Source organism: Danio rerio, chromosome 7 (assembly GCF_049306965.1).
Source record: "Danio rerio strain Tuebingen ecotype United States chromosome 7, GRCz12tu, whole genome shotgun sequence".
NCBI lineage: Eukaryota > Metazoa > Chordata > Actinopteri > Cypriniformes > Danionidae > Danio > Danio rerio.
The window spans coordinates 49,514,169-49,532,093 of NC_133182.1; the positions used below are offsets into that span (position 1 = coordinate 49,514,169).

A 17,925-nucleotide genomic window follows, 5' to 3' on the forward strand; every position below is an offset into this window, starting at 1 on the left:
ACGTTACAAACCACAGGAGAGGACAAATTCTTCAGCAGGATAACGCTCATTTTCTTACTTCAGCCTCCACATCAAAGTTCCTGAAAACAAAGAAGGCCAAGGTGCTCTAGGATTGGCGAGCCCAGTTACTAGACATAACCATTATTGAACATGTCTGGGGTAAGATGAAGGAGGATTAATTTAAAGACTCCTGAAGAACTCTGGTAGTCCTGAAAAAATGCTTTCTTTCCCATTCCAGAGGACTTTATTCATTTGTTATCGAGTCATTGCAGAGATGTATGGATGCAGTCCTTGACTTTATATTCTTTACTGTACATTATTTTGGTTAAGTGACAAGACGTTTGTCTAAGCAAAGTCAGACCATACTGTCCTAAATAAATAATTAAAAATCAAGGCATGATCATATTTTATTTTGGTAAAACAAGCGTAATATAGAGGCCTTGCCTTTCATAGCCACCTCTGATACCAAATGATCAACTGGAAGGTAAGTTATTATTTGTCGTTAATAAAACTTGCATAGGCGACAAGACTTTTGTCAGGTAGTGTACAGTACATTGCTCTAACAACCTAAAATGTGTGTAAGTCTTATCTATGAACCATGTATTAAAAGTTTGTTAAAAGATTAACTTGATATAACGATGGAGACCCAACTATTGTGACAGTTTCTGTTGGCTGGTTTTGCCTTGTCATCATTGATTCATCTGTTCTTCCTCTGTGCTTTGTGCCACACTCTTATTTATTCTCTTGGATACCCCTGTTAGTTGCCCTGTCACTTGTTTTCACTGGAATTGTGGGCAATAAATTATCAACTGCATTGATCTTCGATCTTCAGTTTTTCTTTCTCTCTTCACTGGTTGCACACACACACACAAAACTAGTATATGTTATGTCAAAAATACCCTTATAAATAACATCTAAAGAATGTAACACTAAGTTCCCCTTCGGTTGGGGAACTTCAGTGCCATGAATGGGAGGATTCGGATCAGAAGCCGCTTATCTGGAGAGTATTGAACGGGCCAATGAATGAAATTAATTGGCAGCGTAAGCTTGCGCAGGTGTGCGACATCTGCAATTATCTCAGCATATAAGCACACCTGAAGCCAGCAGACGCCATCCTTTTCGCTTCAGATCCTTTCTGAGTGAGTCGATGAGGGTTCCTCTTGCTGATCAGCACTTCAGAGCGAACGAGCGTGTCTCCCGGTCCAGAGTGGGTCTTCGCGGTGGCAGACGGTCGAGCTGGGTTACTCCCTTGCCTGCGGTTCTTTGGGTCCGGTCCTCCAGAGCGGTGCGTATAGTTGCAACTTTCCTAAAAGAGCAACACAGTCGTGCAGCACGTCCTTTTCAGGATGGCGCTCCGACTGTGCGTTTCTGGATGCGGGGGTTTCCTGTCTCCGGATGATGGACACGATCACTGCATTGCATGTTTGGGGGTCCAGCATGTTAATGCGGTGCTCGCGGGCGGTTCATGTCGTCATTGCGATGCCATGACCGTTGCACAGCTAAGATCGCGGCTAACTTTCGCAAGAGAGCGAGCCACCCCAGTTGCCTCCTGTTCTAAAAAAGCAGCGGGCGCTCGGGCAGATCTGAGGGTTTCAGCGGGAGCTAATCCGCCGCCCACGGGCTCGCGGACCTCTCGCTCCTCACGGCGCTCCATCCAAGCTTCGGGTGGTGAGAGTGATCCGTCTAACCAGATGGTAGCTCTCACACTCGCTGACACCGGAGATCAGATGTCCTCCGCGGCATCGGAGGGTGGGCTTTCACTGTCCGACGAAGATCCGGACCCGCTCGCCCCCTCCGGGCAGGTGAGCGCTGTCAAATCGGATCCTGAAGCGGACATGTTAGCCGTGCTTTCCCGGGCTGCTTCGGCCGTGGGGTTGGAGATGGTTTATCCCCCAGCTCCGCGGCCGGACCGACTAGATGGGTGCTACGTAGAGGACCAGAAGGCGAAGCCTTCGAAGCCTCTCGTCCCCTTCTTCCCGGAAGTGCACAGTAGGCTCACGCAGTCCTGGAGGGCACCTTTCTCTGCCCGTGCTGCGAGTGCCTCCGCCCTCACCGCCCTTGACGGCGGAGCTGCCAGGGGGTATGAGGCGATCCCGTCAGTGGAGCGCGCTATCGCGGTCAATCTTTGTCCGCGCGGCGCCTCTACGTGGCGGGGTTTGCCCCGCCTCCCGTCCAAAGCCTGTAGGTTGTCTGCCTCCCTCGGAGCCAGAGCTTATAAGGCTGCGGGCCAGGCTGCTTCTGCTTTGCACGCGATGGCCACCTACCAGCGCTACCAAGCGCAGGCGCTGGCCGAGCTGCACGAGGGCGGGTCCAACCCAAGCTTATTACATGAGCTGCGCACCGCGACCGACTATGCTCTTCGGACTACTAAGTCCGCCGCGTGTGCGCTGGGGAGGACGATGTCCACACTTGTGGTTCAGGAACGCCACCTCTGGCTAAACCTGGCCGATATGCGCGACGTTGACAAAGTTCGCTTTCTTGACTCGCCCATATCCCAGGCTGGCCTGTTCGGCGACACCGTCGGTGAATTCACCCAGGAATTCAAGGCGGTGAAAGAGCAGTCGGATGCGATGGGCAATGTCATCTATCGGCGTGGCCGTAAGCCCGCTCCGCCCGCCGAGCCATCCACCTCCGCTGTTCCTCGCCGAGGGCGCCCGCCAACGAGTGCTGCCCCGCCCCCGCCTGCGCCTCCGGCCAAGCGGGCGCGGCGTTCACCTCGAAAGCAGGCAGCCCCTCCTGCCCAGGGCGCCGTTAAGTCCGGTAAACGGACCGCGAAGCGTCCCTGAGACAGGCCATCCGGAGAAGAGGAAACTTGCTCTTTCCCCGCTGGAGGGCGGGGCCCCGATAACAACGGTACTTTTCAGTGCCACCAAAACATCAGTAAAAGAGCACTTTTTCCCTTCCCCGGATGTGACTGCACGAGTTCTGCCAGTCCGGGACGCGCTGCCTTCCGGCTCGCAGACTCTACGTGCTTCGCCAGTGGCTCACGAGCGCTGGGGGGACGGTCTCCCTTCCCTCAGCCCTCCAGCCCCCTCTCCGGAGTCAGGGTGCGGAGCCAGAGCGAATCGCTCTCCTCCAGCTTTTCCGCGGGACCCTCGTGCTTCCCGGATCAGCACACCCACTCCGCGCTGCCCCACCGCTGGTACGTCAGCGATTGTAGCGATGACTCCATTAGCGAGGGCTCTGCCTGCCTGGTTAGCGCGGGCCAGCCCCTCGCGGTGGCTCATACGCACAATCAGACTCTGTTACGCGATTCAGTTCGCGAAACGGCCCCCCAAGTTTACGGGCGTGTATTTCTCCAGGGTCAACCCCCTGTCCGCCCCTGTCTTGCGAGAGGAGATTGCTGCCCTCCTGGCGAAGGGTGCAATCGAGCCGGTTCCTCCAGCCGAGATGGAGAGTGGGTTTTACAGCCCATACTTCATCGTACCCAAAAAGAGCGGTGGGTCACGGCCAATCCTAGATCTGCGCGTTTTGAACCGCTGTCTGCACAAGCTGCCGTTCAGAATGCTCACGCAGAGGCGCATTCTCCAATGCGTTCGTCCTCGGGATTGGTTTGCAGCCATAGACCTGAAGGACGCGTATTTCCATGTCTCCATTCTTCCACGCCACCGCCAATTTCTGCGGTTTGCGTTCGAGGGTCGAGCGTGGCAGTACAAGGTCCTCCCCTTCGGGCTCTCTCTGTCTCCGCGGGTCTTCACCAAACTCGCGGAGGGTGCCCTAGCGCCCCTTCGGCTCGCGGGCATTCGCATACTCAATTATCTCGACGACTGGCTGATTTTAGCCCACTCGCGGGAGCAATTGATTATGCACAGGGACGAGGTGCTTCGGCATCTCCGCCTACTGGGGCTTCAGGTCAACCGAGAAAAGAGCAAACTCGCCCCCGTGCAGAGGATTTCTTTTCTCGGGATGGAGCTGGACTCGATCACCATGGTAGCGCACCTCTCCGAGGAACGCGCTCGCCTGTTGCTGAACTGTCTGAGGGAGCTCGACAGCAAACTAGTGGTCCCACTGAAGTTCTTTCAGAGGCTCCTGGGGCATATGGCATCCGCAGCCGCCGTCACGCCGCTCGGGTTGCTCCATATGAGACCACTTCAGCACTGGCTTCACGATCGGGTCCCCAGACGCGCATGGCACGCGGGCACACACCGGGTCTCGGTTACTGCGCTGTGTCGCCGCGCCCTCAGCCCTTGGAACGACCCCTCGTTCCTACAGGCCGGTGTGCCTCTAGGACAGGCGTCCAGCCATGTTGTTGTTTCAACAGACGCTTCCAACACGGGTTGGGGGGCCGTGTGTCGCGGGCATGCGGCTGCGGGCCTCTGGAAGGGTGCCCAGCTGCATTGGCATATCAATCGCCTAGAGCTGTTGGCAGTGTTCCTCGCTCTCCACCGCTTTTTACCGGTGCTGGAGCGGCAACACGTGCTGGTCAGGACGGACAGTACGGCGGCGGCGGCGTATATCAACCGCATGGGGGGTATGCGCTCTCGCCGCATGTCTCAGCTCGCCCGCCGTCTGCTCCTCTGGAGTCACCCGCGGCTGAAATCGCTGCGCGCCATTCACGTCCCAGGCACGTTCAATCGTGCAGCCGATGCGCTCTCACGACAGCTGTTACGCCCTGGAGAATGGAGACTCCACCCCGAGTCTGTTCAGCTGATATGGGCGCGATTCGGGGAGGCCCAGATCGATCTGTTTGCTTCCCCCGAGAACGCTCACTGCCAGTTGTTTTTTTCCCTGACCGAGGGCTCTCTCGGCACGGATGCACTGGCCCACAGCTGGCCTCGGGGCATGCGCAAGTATGCGTTTCCCCCAGTGAGCCTGCTCGCGCAGTTTCTGTGCAAGGTCAGGGAGGACGAGGAACAGGTTCTGCTAGTTGCGCCCCTTTGGCCCAACCGGACCTGGATATCAGAGCTCTCACTCCTCGCGACGGCCCTCCCCTGGCGGATCCCTTTGAGAGAGGACCTACTCTCTCAGGGACAGGGCACCATCTGGCACCCTCGCCCCGATCTTTGGAACCTCCACGTGTGGTCCCTAGACGCGAGGAAGACTTAGGTAACCTACCGACTGCGGTGGTTAATACCATCACTCAGGCTAGAGCCCCCTCCACGAGGCGCGCCTACGCCCTGAAGTGGAGTCTATTCACTGAATGGTGCGTCTCTCGCAGAGAAGACCCCCGAAATTGCCAGATTAGTGTTGTGCTCTCTTTCCTTCAAGAGAAGTTGGACAGCAGGCTGTCGCCCTCCACTCTCAAGGTTTACGTGGCCGCCATCTCCGCTTATCATAGCGCGGTAGCTGGCGGCACCGTGGGAAAGCATAACCTGGTCATCCAGTTCCTTAGGGGTGCTAGGCGAATTAATCCATCTCGCCCCCCTCTCATGCCCTCTTGGGATCTCGCCCTCGTTCTCACGAGTCTGCGATCCGATCCCTTTGAGCCACTCGAATCAGTATCTCTAAGATTTCTGTCCCTGAAGACAGCTCTGCTGGTTGCGTTGGCCTCCATCAAGAGGGTCGGGGACCTGGAGGCATTTTCGGTCAGTGACTCGTGCCTGGAATTCGGGCCGGATTACTCTCACGTTATCCTGAGACCCCGCCCCGGTTATGTGCCCAAGGTTCCTACCACCCCCTTTAGAGTTCAGGTAGTGAACCTGCAAGCGCTGCCCCCGGAGGAGGCAGACCCAGCCCTTTCTTTACTTTGTCCAGTTCGCGCTCTGCGCATTTATGTGGACCGTACTCAGAATTTTAGATCATCTGAGCAGCTCTTTGTCTGTTATGGCGGTCGGCAGCAGGGAAGTGCCGTATCGAAACAAAGATTATCCCACTGGATTGTGGATGCCATTTCACTCGCTTATTCGAGTCGAGGTCAGCCGTGTCCCCCGGGAGTACGTGCACACTCCACTCGGAGCGTTGCATCCTCTTGGGCGCGTGCACGCGGCGCCTCTCTAACAGACATCTGTAGAGCTGCGGGCTGGGCGACACCCAACACATTTGCAAGGTTTTACAATCTGCGAGTGGAGCCGGTTTCCTCAAGGGTATTAGGTAACCCTTTGGTGATTGAGGAGACAACTCGGTAGGGTGTTGAAACACGCTTGCTGCGCCATTCTCCCTAACACGGAGGTACGTGCGCCTTTTTTATCTGTCAGTAAAGTTCCCCGTCAGGTGAGCCCTGCAGATTCCTCCGTGGCCCCCAGCACTGACTCAGCGGAGGAGTCACTTGCTGGCCCACTACGTTGTAGGTCTGCCCGCTGGTCAGCCCGCGTTTTGGGTATAGGTGCCTGCTATGCGTGATCCCCACTAGGCGATCCCATATGCTTATTCCGCCACGGTTAAGTCCCCCCCCTGGGCGGACCCGTGTCTTCCCTCTCCGCTAACCACTCTTTGCTATGCGTACTCCCCCTTTTTAGGGCTAGTCCATAGGTAAATTCTGCCATCTATCCCCCCCTTGGGTAACGGATGGCCTCCGCAGCGTCCTCCCTATCGGGATTGCACGCTTCCCAACGTACTGTCGTATTCCTAGAATTATCTAGATGCTCACGACTTCCCAAAAAATATATCTAAATCCGTAAAACTTCTGTTGAAGTAGGATAAATTAGGGCCAGGGACACGTTGGAGGACCGCGCCCCCCATGATGTGGGTGCGTCACGCTTGCTTGACTATCTCCTCATCGGGGGTGTTGGTAAGGTGCAGTCATTATGGCGCTTTCCATATTCTCCCATTCATGGCACTGAAGTTCCCCAACCGAAGGGGAACGTTCGAGGTTACAGAAGTAACCCTTCGTTCCCCGAGGAGGGGAACGGAAGTGCCATATTCCGTCGCCATAATGACTGTCCCTTAGCTGTTTGAAAGTCTCTTCAGCTTAAAAGGATGGCGTCTGCTGGCTTCAGGTGTGCTTATATGCTGAGATAATTGCAGATGTCGCACACCTGCGCAAGCTTACGCTGCCAATTAATTTCATTCATTGGCCCGTTCAATACTCTCCAGATAAGCGGCTTCTGATCCGAATCCTCCCATTCATGGCACTTCCGTTCCCCTCCTCGGGGAACGAAGGGTTACTTCTGTAACCTCGAACGTTACCTTGTTTTTAACCCAACTGTGTTTTTCTTGTTTTGATGTGTTTAATAAATGTTTTACTTCATGTGGATCTGCCTCCTGCCTTTGCCTGAATCTCACCATAAATTAATTACTAATACAACAAACTAGGGTAACCATGGGGATAAACAGAGTAGAGGCACACGTAGGCAAGAGAGTATACTGGGAGACAAAATAATACACAACACAAGGGTAGCATGAAACATGATAAACATCTGAGCATGTCTGTTATTGTGCATCCACTTGGCAGAAAGTACATACTAGTGTTGTATCCAGAAAACAACAATAAAAACATCTTAACAGGTAACATATTTATCACTGTTGTTCTAACCCAATGAAAACATAAAAGATTTTAAATAAATCAAGCCTCAAATTTCTGCTGATTCTTGTATGCATGACTAATATGATAAGCTATTTCCACATTTTATTGACAAAGCATTCTTGGATTCATATAATCACATACAATTGAGCAATGCGTGACAATACTGCCTATCATTATCAGTGTAAAGCCTGGCTTATACGCATTTGCTAGTTTGCTTAAAAAAAGAAAGACCATGGCAAAAGTGGAGACTAAGGTGGTTTTAATACACAATTACAGAAAGATGTTTGTCCACCATTCAAAGGTTTTACACTGATGTATATGTTACAATTTTGATTTTAAAATAACTTAATAGTTACAAAACTAAAATGAAGTAGCACAATTATTTATTTAAAAACTGGAAAAGAATATTTGATTCAGATTACAGTATACTGATGGCCTGTTTTTCTAGACTTTATTGGTGATAATGGTCAGGATAGTAGGAACATTATTGCCTTTTAGCATATAAGCAGAGGACAGAAACTAGCCAGACAGTAATGTGTCAATTGTGGAGTGGGCTAAATCTATATTAAAAAAACATGTAAAAAAAAAAAAAGAGCTGTGTTGCATTCAACAGCGCTAAAATGTTATTGGGAAATTGACGTTTTTTTTGTTGTTTTTTTTTAGTACTTAAATTCAGTATTGTGACAAATCTAATATAGTGAAATCAGTATATAGAATAATATAATATATATAATATATAATAATATAGAATAATCAGTCCATTAATTGAGTTCCAAAACACGTGTTTGGGAAAGAAAACAATAGCTTACTATTGCCATTTTCCTTAATTTACCTAACAATGAGGTCTGATATCCTTTTTATTTTTTTACTTTCCATTCAGAACGGACCTATCCAATGTCACCTTTAAATACACCTTTAAAAAAAAAAAGATTTTTTTTTCTTGTCATACTTCAGTCCACTTTAGCTAAAGTTAGTCTTGTGCATTCAATGAACAGGAAGCTGCCAAACTGAATTCCATTTTCAAGGAACAATCTAATAATTTAGCTTTTCATTTTCTTTTTCCTAGCTGTACTTGATTTTTTTAAGTATTCAAGATTTTTTTCAGCTTCTGTGTAAACATTTCTATTGAAATTGTGTTGTATCAACATGTATCAAGGCTAAATGAAAACCAATGATACATTCCAGTACTTTTATATTTGTGTTTTGGTGATATTACTATTTGTCACTGATGCATAAATGGAAATGAAACAATTTAATCAGCTGAAATTACAATTTCTTGAATAGAGATTTCAAAGATATGCATGAGACGTCAGCCTGACACAAGTGGGGAAATACGGTTGCTAAGGACAACGGTCCATTGCAATGAAATATTTCGCAACGCAAAGCCATGTAATGATACACCTCTAACTTTTACTATATAACTTTTAGCCTGCACATGATAATTATCCAGGGCAACTTCTCCCCAGAAACCTGGTTAATTTCCATCCCTGATACAAAAATCACACTGAAGTTTGTTGATCCCTTTTAACCCAGCTAGTTCAAGCTCAATCAGCCCTCATTCTCTCATTCTGTGTCATGCACTCTCATTCCTGATTTCTGCTGACAGAAGGAGGGAGAGATGCAATTTGCAGCCGTCTGCATATAGAGCGTTTTCTTTTTTTTCATTATGAACGCAGCACGAAGGCTAACTAACAGGAGTCCTGAGTCTCTAGGGGGTGGGCAAAAGAGATGTTTCACAGCAAGAACTGAGAAAACTGGAAGAGGGGAGAGAAATGGGCAGAGAAAGGAAGAGAACAAGCTTGGGCAGGAAAGAGACAGAACACAGAAATTACAAAATACTGTGAGAAAAGAGAGAGAGAGAAGGAGAAAGAGAGACAGAGAGAGAGAGAGAGTTAATTAAATACTCTCTCAGAGGATTACAGAGGGTCATTTGGATCCCCCTGTGGAATTGTCACTCTCATAATCTTATTATAAAGGGTTAGGTAGTCAGATTTTTCTTTTCACATCAACTTTCAATTAAAGAAATGACAGAAGAAAAAAAAAAACACACAAAAGCCGCTGATACCAAATTGCATATGCAAATTGAAAATGACAAATGTAAAAGCCATAATGCGGTGAATAAAAGTGACCTGGCACACACATTTACACAGACGATGGCAAATTTTAATTTCTGTCCTGTTAGCGGGCTTTTGACACTATTAAACAGGACGGTTTTAATTAACATGTGTTGTGATGAGACACTCTTATCCTTCAGTATCACACAAACACTGTAACTTTCTCATGCTTGTTGAGCACACAAACTCGCAATACTTTCAAATCGAGATTAGAGCTTTATATGATTATTTATTATCCAAATAGCTATATGTAATAGTCTATATATATATATATATATATATATATATATATATATATATATATATATATATATATATATAATTGTTGAATATTTATTACAATTTAAATAATTATTTTCTTATTGTATGCAGTTTCAAATGAAATTATCCTGTCATTATTGCTTTTATTACTATTACCATTAACAACAACAACAACAATAATAATAACAATCATTTTTATTTTTATTCATATTAATATTAGAGTGATTTATGAAGGATCGTGTGACTCTGAAGACTGGAGTAATAATCTTTAAAACCACTGGAATAAATGATTACAATAAATGATAAACTACTGTTGAACAGTTATTTATAGTGCAATGACATTTCTCAATTTTACAATTTGTGCTGTATTCAATAATAACTCCCATGTAAATAATCCTGCAAAGTAGACACTTTCACACAAGACATAGCAGTCATTAATATTAAAGATTATAGAATACTGGTATAGTTTTGAATGGGAAAAAAAGTGTAACGATCAATATGGCGAATGAAGCCCCGCCCATTAGTACAGGAGCCAATCTTTGATCAATATTGACTGACATTTCTCTGAAGGAGAAGCTCAAACCAGACATGCAGACAGTTTTTGTGGTCAAAAAAAAAAAAAAACACACTGAAATCAGAAATAGTTAAATTGAAGAGGATTAGATCAATTTAATTTAAAACAGAAGATTATTATTTTATTTGAACTTTTTTATTGTTATTATTATTTATTATTGTATTTATTTCATTACTTGTTTCCTTTTCGTATTTTTAGTTTAATTTTATTATCATTATTATTATTATTTTTTTTATTTATCTATTTTTTTATTGTATTAATCTATTATACCTATACTTATGTGTGGTTTGTTAGTATATTGCATGCTTTATTGTCAATTGTGGTGTGAATGTGTGTGGGACCAAAGTTGTAAGTTGTTGTGCTTTAAGGTTAAAAAAAAAAATGTATAAAGAAAGTTATGAAAAAAAAAACAAACAAAAAAAAAACACACTGAAATCTCAACGAATACTTGCTTCACAGACAAGAAATATTTCAACATAAAGCTTGGAATCTGTACTTTTAAATGAACCAAGTGCACTTGATGACAAAAGAATTTTGCTTTTGTAATCTGTATGAAATAAACACAAGGCACAGTTCGTCCTGTCAAACGCACATCCCGTGACAGCAACTATTCGAATGCCAACAAATATGTAAACAAAGAGCTGCTGTCTTCTGGAGGGGATTCGCTATCAAGACCAAGTTGTGAATTACTTCAGAAGACCGACACAATCAGACGATGCATTATCCAAAGTATGATTATGTGTAGAATGCCCATAAATCAGGTTGGTGTCGGGATTTCACTCCTTTTAAATGTTATTGCACATTAGGTTGGGCAAACAAAAATGCCGGTTTTGTTTGATTAGAACATTTAGAAACTAGACATATAAGAGAGTTGTAGTTTAATTTTATTGGTGACTCTAAATATGTAATGTAATCATAAGCTTGGCAAACTGTTTTGGAGAGTTTGATGTTTCATGTTTCATGCTCGAGCATACTGTCCGAGAGGCATTTTATAGATGGCCACTGAGTGAAATGATTTTCCTTAATGGAACTTTGCTAATATCTAGTTCTTTTTTTTAGTCGAAACATGCAGAAAGTGTTAAAACAAAAAAAATGTTAATTTGAGGTGTGGAGACAGTATGCAACAAACTCAATAACAATGTAATTAATACAGTAAAATCTTTCTCTGAAGCCTCAAATTAATTTCAGAATATGATTTATGCTATTGTGCCCGCTGCAACAGATTTCATTGTTTATATCTCAAGTATAAAATGTTATCAAGTTACATCTGATTATTTAATAGCTGTAACAGAAATAACAATACTGTGTGTTTAAAAAGGCTATAGACTGAAGCTGTTTCGTAACTATAAATGACAGCTGCTCTTTCAAATGCAGATTTGAATGTACAACTGTGATCATACTGTCAAAAGTTTAATACATATACAGTATGCTATGCAAATCACAGTCATTTAGGAATAAGATCAAGTGGGTTTGAAAAACATATGCCATGTACAGTAAAAGTGTAAAGTTTTAGTGTGTGTTTGATAACAGCATTTATCCATCACTATATCTTTGCAAATTAAACTCATAAACAACAGCTTTACAATGCCTTACAATGAGCATGACCATCACATACTTGACTTTATATGCACTGTAGTAGATGGCCTAAAAAGTACTTAGGCTCAGTGGAAATACATGACATGATCTACATTTTTTTTTAAATGCAAAATACATTACTCCAGTTCCATTTCATTGCACGTTACATGACAAATCCACTTTCTACATTTTTTTACTCTGAAATATGTTACTTAGGCTGCATTGGTTTGTGTTTCAGATATATGTCCAACCTTTTTTTATTTTATTTTTTTGCCTGAGACCCCCTTTTCCCTTGGAAAATGTTGTAAGGCCCCATCCACATTTAGTGATATTATCGCTCATAAAAGTGTGCAGTACAGATGAAAAAAATGTCAATCAGTATGAGGATTGTTGCTGGCAGCGCTGCTGCTCATGCATTCGTTAGCAAGGACTTTGGCACAAATAATGCACTGTGTCTTGGTCAGGGACTGTTTGCTTCAAGAAAATAGAATAAAACCATAGTACAGATTTTGGAATTTCCTGCACTTCGTGTTTCCAGTATTGCTAGCGATGCAACCCAAAATGTTTGGAGCTTCCTCGCATGGATCCCGTATGGTGAATCAGTGATACTCAGCCAGGTGATGAAATTAATTAAGGCAACTTGATTGTCTTCCGAATTCCCCACAGAGCTCTCTGAGGTTGGTGCATGACTTATTTGTGGACCGGGGGCGCGATTTCTGTGAGATTCTCATTCGTTTGCGGGCATTATGAGTCCCGCAAATGCATAGAGACTCCCGGAACCCACTTGTGGTTGGGTATGTGTGGTCACGTGATGTGTGTTTTCAGCAGACGGAGGGCTGTTCAGAAATGCTAGGTAAAACACGGTGTGGATGTGGATGATTTTCGTTCTAAAATGCCATTTTAACACTAAGACGTATTAGTTAAATGGGGCCTGAGTGTTTATTTTTCGCGAGCGGGTTTACGATGGGGCGGAGTATCGGTGATACCGGCTCAGCATCGTGTTGTCTATTGGCCATTGGCGATGGAAGATGGCATCATCTATCGGCCCAACCCTATCGGGGACCCCCTGTTGGGAACTGCTGATATAGAAGATTGGGTCATTCAGATTTCCTAGCATTTACTGACTTAAACCCTTCCCCAAACCCAAACGATATTATTTTAAAAACAAACAGAACATAAAAGTGCATTGTAAACAGTTTTAGGTCACAATTTAATTTGATGGTCTGTTTGTTGAATTTAAGTTACATTGAATCTACATGCCAACTAATTCTCATTAGATTATAAGTAGAATGTTAGGTTGGGGTTAGCTTAATGTAAGTTGACATGTATTTGCAAAGTTTCTTATAGTCAGTTAAATGCTTGTAGAAGGAGCAGAATCAGCAGATATTAAGATAAAATTTTAACCGGTTTTACCTTGATTTACCTTGAAAGACATACTTTAACATTTTATTTTTTTATTTTTTTGTGGAACCATGCTTTACCTCAGCACTCAAAACACAGCACCAAGTGAGCTATCAAACTCATCACAGCAAAAAAAAAGTTGTCTATATGGAGATGGAAATATGAGATACATGTATTTGATTCAAAATCATTGCCATTGTTTTGTGGTACTGTATATATTTGGTGTTGTAAAAAGAACACACAGTATAGAAAATAAATAATTCTTTATTCGTTGGTAATATGTTCATGTAAAAATCATTTGTGTGTAAAGGAACTTCACTATAGTGTTAATTTTAACTATAAACTGCAGTCACAAATATGTCGAAGAACATTTTTTAGTTTCACAAAAAAGTAGACTGAAGCACATATATCCAACAAGCCTGCACTGTTTCTTCATTAATATTGATTTTTTTTCTTTTCTCGAATAATATCTATGTATCAAGTGGCCCTAATGATAATCACAAGTTTCCTTCAAACGCCATTGGCCATGTTATCTCAATCCTTCAGAAGCAGCTAGTGATATCTTTCAAGATGCTAGCTGAACAAGGAAGCTGCAGCTGGGATTTCCTAACGCTCCCGGGGTATTAAACCACAGTGAAGATGCTCAGCTCCCTGTCTGCTCCTAAGAGCATTACGGTGGGGTTTGACACTGAGCTGGTTTAACGTGGGCTTTACCTTTACTGCAGGCCTCAATGTCTAATCACCCCTGCTGCTCACACGGTTACAGTTCAGCCCAAATCCCACTGGATTTCAGCTGTTTGGCTTCCACTGAGAGAGGTGAGATTCCCTCTTATTGCTTCCACCTATCAAAGCTTTTATCAGATCAGCGACCGCTAAAGGAAAATAGAAAACTAAGGGGGCCACTTTGGCAGGTTAGGATCGACCTGTCCCACAAACCCTGTGCTCCTGACAGGTTGACTGAGGTGTTGAAATCTCAGCTGCCTTTATTTAGGAGTTCATCACTGTAACCTCAAAGTGGATGAGTGTGATCACTGAGAAACTGGATTCACATCAGGACTAGTAGTGGACTAGTTTGTTTCCATTGCTGATGGATATCCATGGCTGAGAGAAATCAAAATTGATACAACAAAATGTTGCAAATACAAGGGAAACTTGATTACCGAAATATTGATAGCAACATTAATATTGTAAAGTGTAGCATTACATTGTAATTCAATTGTTTTTTTTTATTTTAATATACAGTATTAAGAAAGTTTTATTTGTCTCTGTCAAATAATTCGTGTGGGTTTCCCCCACAAGTCCTAAAATTGTCCGTAGTGTATGTGTGTGAATAAGAATATATGGGTGTTTTCCAGTGATGGGTTGCAGCTGGAAGGGTATCCGCTACGTAAAACATATGTTCAATAAGTTGGCGGTTCATTCCTCTGTGGCAACCCCAGATTAATAAAGGAAATAAGCCGCAAAGAAAATGAATGAATACATATTTCTGTGATGGCTGAATTTATTTAGCAGCCATTATACCAGTGAATAGTGTCACACAATTCTTCAGAAATACTTATAATAAGTGCTCGAGAAACTTTAATATACTAGATTATATTTAATGTAACATTAATAATATTTATCACATAAGATTAACAACTTTACATTAAACTAATTATGAAATAAATTAACTTACTTTAAGTCTAAAATTCCTCTGCTTTGACTTAATAAAAGAGTATTGACATGCAGTTTCAATGACATAATAGTTCTCATGTAATTATGGTAGCCAGCAGTCACTCTCTACTCTTAATGTATAGCTTTTTTCATGTTTTTTTTTTTTTGTTGTTCCGTCAGTTTTGTTGTTTGATTAATATTAAAGATGCAAGGGGTGGTCTATTAACCTGCATGTACATTCAATGCGCATTCCAAATATTTTGCTAAAAAGATTTTTGACCATCATTTTATTTAATTTTAGGCCTATTGACTTTTATTAACTACCTACTATACAAGTGCATTTGCACAGCCAAGCATATAAGTATACTATGCACAGTATTCAAAAGCAAACCACTACCAGCCTGATAGCAGTGGTACTGTACTGAATTCAGTTTGAACTGTGTAATAAATAATGGAACTAAAAGAGTGGCACAGTACGGTTCGGTACTCTTTTAAGGCCGTTTCCACTGTAAAAAGGTATCTAAAAGGGAACCGTCCCATACCACCTGGTTGGGTGCCCTTTTGAAAGGGTACCTAGCACAACAAAAGGGTAACAAAAGGTGGAGCTAGATGTGCAGCTGAACGCTATTGGTTTACAGAGAAAAGTCACTAGTGCGGACACAAGCCAGAAGAATGAAAACAGAGGAAGCGCCATTTTTAAATACACAGCAGAGACATTACATCGTAATACTATACACATTTAATAACAAGCCATGGTCGACCCAAGCTCAAGCAAACCGTCTTGTCGTCGTCTTGATGAACAACCACAAAGCCAAGAAGAACAAAATCTGCCATGTCATGTTGTTGTTTTATGGGGCCGCCAAAAAGCATGAGCAGTTTAACTTTCTCCAGAGAGTTTGCGTGCATGTCTAACGGTTCTTAAGTTCTTAAGCTCATAATAATAATGTGTGTGATTATTGAAGTGCTTCTGACATCTGATCCTTTCAGAAATGAACAAACAGAGTGAAGTGTGAAAAAACAAAGAACCCCTAAAAACACAAAGGAGCAAATGAAGCAGCAACCTAAAAGATGAACTAACTGCCATGTTTAACTTGATGGAATTACTTGATGGGTTGATGGAATTACTTTTTAACATGGGCTACATATGCTGGCGAAGATTAAAGAAGCAGATGAGAGGTTAGCACTGACTGTGGGCTATATGCTGTGTGTTATATTTTAACCCAAATAAGGACTAAATGTATGTTGTGTGTATTTTTTTTCTGTAATTGGCAACATATCAGAGACTGTAAGGGTCTGTATGTGTTCATATATGTTTCATTCAGTTATTTAGTTTATATAACTGCAGACGTTACAGTAGGCTATTTTGCTAGGCTATCATTGATCTGCAGTTATAATCAAATCATGTTCAAGGAAAGGTTAGTAATTAACATTTATACACAAGTATTTATTTGTATAAAGCAACTGTTTTGTGAGAAGTGCTTCTTATTTGACCTGAACGACTGGTACAGCTACTATTCCTCGAGCAAGAATGACGTCGACTGAAACTTTGCAACTATTGGAACACTTTTGGCAGTGGTAACGCAAGCCTAATAAAGGTGACCTGTGCCATACAGTACCACTCAGTAAAAACTGACCATAACATGCATAGACACAGTACAGTATATACACTCATAAGCACATTTGTCTTTAAAAGCAACTGCACACAAAGTATTTTAAGAAGCAGTTCTGCAGCCCAAGCTGCACTTATTCCATTTTTATCCTACAAACCCTTCTGTTGATTGCTGCAACATCCACCCATGAATCAAACACCTTGGAGGACTTAAATAAGTGCTGATTAGCATGACCAGAAAATGCCCCTATGCAAAAAGACACTCCTCCTATTCATTTTCATTCCTCGGAAGCCAGCAAACTAAATGTCCAACATCACCGCAGCAGATTCATTCTTAAACATCAAACAAAAGGAAGATGAATCAAATATCACTTTCCTTTAAATTAAATATGAAATCTCTTTTCTCCGCAGGTTCCTCCGCTTTGACTTCCTTTCTCTCTAATCAGCTTTGACTACAATTCCTCTAATCTTCCAAGCAGTCAATCCATTTACCTTAATATGTTCTCTTTCACACCTCTGAGCTTTGAAGGCAGTGTAATTCGTTACAGTGTTTTACTGAAGCTGAACGATTTGACTTTTTTTTATACCCTTACAGTACTGCGCAGAATCCCGTGGTCAATCTTTCTCTCTCTCACTGTTCCGTATATCACTGGGTCAAAAGGCATGCAATAGAAGCATGTGATTCATTGGCTTTGTAAACTGCGTGCACTTCTTGTTTTAAGTGATTTTTTTTCTTCTGATGGAGCCATGAAGGGGATGAATTATATCTAAGGAGGATTCTGAAAATTAATTCCCTCGTCTAATAAAAGAATGAAAACTCTTTGAAAGTGTGGAGGAAATGGAGAACGGAATCTCAGTGCCTTTGCCTCAAAAGGCCTTTGAAACCTCTTAGCCTTGACTGCTGGATCATCTTCCTAGTCTGTTTGGAAAGAAGAGGGAGCTGTGGTTGATGTTTCTCTTGTCTCTGTCTGCAGTTTGTCTGCCGAGCAATCGTCCCTGATTAGAGAAAATTGACTATTTGACAACTTGAATTTCATTCCAAATGCACATCTTGTCTCAGCTGCATTCGCAGGATTCTCAACAGTGCAGATACTTTAGATGTTTTAAATCTGCTTATGTGGTGCTTTTTTCCCACGTCTGATGACTGAACCAATGAGGAATTGGGTTTATGAATATATGAATTTATGTTTAAAGGAATGCACTTTGGTGTTTGCCAAGTAAAATTCTGATTTTCTCAAAATTGCAACTGCAAATCTGGATCTAATATGCCTTTTCAAATATGACCTTTAATGTAGTGTGTAGCATAGATATTCAGGCATGTAGAAGGTCTGTATAG

At 43.2% G+C, this 17,925-nt stretch overlaps 1 protein-coding gene and 1 long non-coding RNA gene across 2 annotated transcripts in view; one reads left to right on the top strand and one right to left on the bottom strand.

Annotated features, from left to right (window-relative positions):
* si:ch211-186j3.6 overlaps window positions 1–17,925 on the bottom strand; it is a 435,691-nt gene that overhangs the window by 287,663 nt on the left and 130,103 nt on the right. The window lies entirely within an intron of this gene.
* Window positions 8,064–9,447, top strand: LOC141375441 (uncharacterized). The gene is made up of 2 exons (XR_012383498.1): window positions 8,064–8,108; window positions 8,151–9,447. It is a non-coding gene; the product is annotated as an uncharacterized lncRNA (long non-coding RNA).